The 2,623-nt window shown below is 41.5% G+C and overlaps 1 non-coding gene across 1 annotated transcript; it reads left to right on the top strand.

The window, feature by feature from the left end:
• Positions 1-1,971: 1,971 nt before the first annotated feature.
• Positions 1,972-2,078, top strand: LOC133780924 (small nucleolar RNA R71). Its single transcript, XR_009869730.1, has one exon. It is a non-coding gene; the product is annotated as a small nucleolar RNA R71 (small nucleolar RNA).
• The last annotated feature ends 545 nt before the right edge of the window (positions 2,079-2,623 follow it).

Below are 2,623 nucleotides of genomic sequence, written 5' to 3'. Positions count from 1 at the left end.
AATTGTCCAAAATAATAAAATCCAAAACAAAACTTAAAAATTGTTCAAAACTAAAGCAAAACAACTAAAAGAATGGGATGCCTCCCAAAAGCGCTGTCGTTAACGTCATTGATCCGGACGTTGAACTCTCTACACCTTTAACTTGGGTCAAGTCCACCCCTTGCATCCTTGAGAGCCATCGTGTCATACGAGGGGAATTCCATTCTACTGTTGAGAATATTGAAACTATCTCCAATGTCATCGAAACCTTCAAACTTGCCACACAATAATCTTTTCATACGACGTGGAACTGTTCGAAATCGTTCTTTGGTCTTCTTCTTCTTTTTATCAATTGAATCTTGACAATCATTCACCATGTCAACTCTACAACAAGTAGGAATTTCAGTTGCTGTAACAACATTACAACTTATTTCCTCATTTTGGATTCGCAACCTTAACTCCCCCTTTTGTACGTCGATTAAAGCTCGCCCTGTGGCTAAGAATGGTCTTCCAAGAATGATTGGGACGTTGGCATCCTCCTCCATATCAAGTATAATGAAGTCTACTGGGAAGATGAACTTGTCCACTTTTACCAAAACATCTTCAATAATACCCCGAGGATGTGCTATTGATCTGTCTGCCAACTGAAGAGTCACTGTTGTAGGTCTTGCTTCCCTAAGCTTCAATCTTCTGAACAAAGAAAGCGGCATTAGATTAATGCTCGCCCCCAAATCACATAGAGCATTCATGCTCTCAAAATTCCCAATAGTGCAGGGTATTGTGAAACTCCCAGGATCTCTCAGTTTCTGAGGAAGCTTCCTTTGCAGAATGGTGCTGCACTCTTCAGTGAGTGCCACCATCTCATAATCCTCCATCTTCCTCTTCTTGGACAGTATTTCCTTCATAAACTTCACATAACTTGGCATTTGTTCAAGTGCTTCAACAAAAGGTATGTTAATGTGAAGTTTTCAAAAAATATCTAGAAACTTCGAAAATTGTTTGTCAAGTGTCTTCTTTTGAAGTCGCTGAGGATATGGAATCTTGATGTGGTGCTCATAACTCACTGGTGACTGATTCTTCTCAAGGTCTTCAATAACCTCTTCTTCTACCTTAACCTCATTCTCAACTTCAAATTTTGGTGCAGGTGTAGACTTCTTGACTGGCTCTTCCAACTTCTTCCCACTCCTCAAAGAGATTGCATTGCACTGCTCTTTAGGATTCACCTCTGTATTACTTGGAAAATGTCCTTGAGGCCTACTTTGTAACATATTTGCCAATTGACCAACTTGCATCTCAAGATTCCTAATGGATGAGCGAGTTTCTGTCATAAACTGAGTTTGAGTATTGGTGAGGGTCAATAATGCAGCTTGCAGTTCATTAGGCCTTTCAGGTTGACCTTGATTCATTGATTGTTGAGGCCTAGACTGTTGTGATGAAGAGGCTTGATGCATAGGTGGCTGAGGCATATTATTATGAAATTGGCCCTGAAACTGAGGTTGCTGGCCCTGATTATTCTTCCAAGAAAAATTGGGGTGATTTCGCCACCCAGGATTGTAAGTATTGGAGAATGGATTATTGAGTGGCCTTTGAAAGTTTCCCACCGCTTGAACTTGAGCGTGATCCATCGGAGTGTTATTATTCATACTGATAGGGAACTGATCGATAGGGTGAGAACCACCACAAATTTCACACCTAACTGCCATTTGAACCGCATTAGTAGATACAGTGCTCTGTTGTAACTGTTTTGTCAAGGAGGCTACTTGTGCTGTTAGAGCAGTGATTGCATCCAGCTCATGCACCCCAGCTACCTTTCTGACCCCTGATGATCTTTCCTCAGACCACTGATGATTGTTTGTGGCCATGTCCTCCAGTAGCTCATAAGCACCAGTTGCACTCTTGCTCATAAAAGTACCACCCGCTGCAGCATCAATAATGGTTCTGGTTGTAGGACATAAACCATTGTAAAAATTCTGTACTGACATCCACTGTTCAATTCCATGATGAGGACATCTTCTCAAGAGTTCCTTGAACCGTTCCCAAGCTTCATACAATGACTCTCCATCATTCTGACAAAAATTATTGATCTCTCCCCTCAATTTAGCAGCTTTGGAAGGAGGGAAGAATTTTGATAAAAACTTCTGAGCCAAATCTTGCCAGGTAAATATAGAGTTCGGTTGCAAAGAGTTCAGCCAACTTTTAGCTCTATCCCTCAGAGAAAATGGGAAGAGCCTAAGTTTAATAGCGTCATCACTCACCCAATTGTATCTGAAAGTTCCACACAGCCCCAAAAAATTAGACAAATGGGTGTGAGGATCTTCAGAAGGCAACCCATTAAATTGAACAGAGGATTGCACCATTTGTAAAATAGCTGGCTTGATCTCAAATTTGTTAGCCTCTACAACTGGTGGGCGTATACTATTTTGTACTCCCGTCAGAGTGGGCAGTACATAGTCTCTCAGGCTCCTCTCAGCATTGTTCTGAGCCTGACCCCCTTGTGCAATTCCAAGAATTAAAACATTCCTGCCATCCCCATCATTCTGTGCCATCTTCACAGATTTCTGGGCCTCCCTCTTGTTCTTTCTGTTTTTCTTGCAAGACTTTTCAATCTCAGGATTCAAAGGAACAAGTTTGTCTGCTCCTCTTC

Source organism: Humulus lupulus, chromosome 5 (assembly GCF_963169125.1).
Source record: "Humulus lupulus chromosome 5, drHumLupu1.1, whole genome shotgun sequence".
Lineage (NCBI taxonomy): Eukaryota > Viridiplantae > Streptophyta > Magnoliopsida > Rosales > Cannabaceae > Humulus > Humulus lupulus.
Note: the sequence above shows the minus strand (reverse complement) of the source record. Positions and strands in the feature narration are given on the sequence as shown.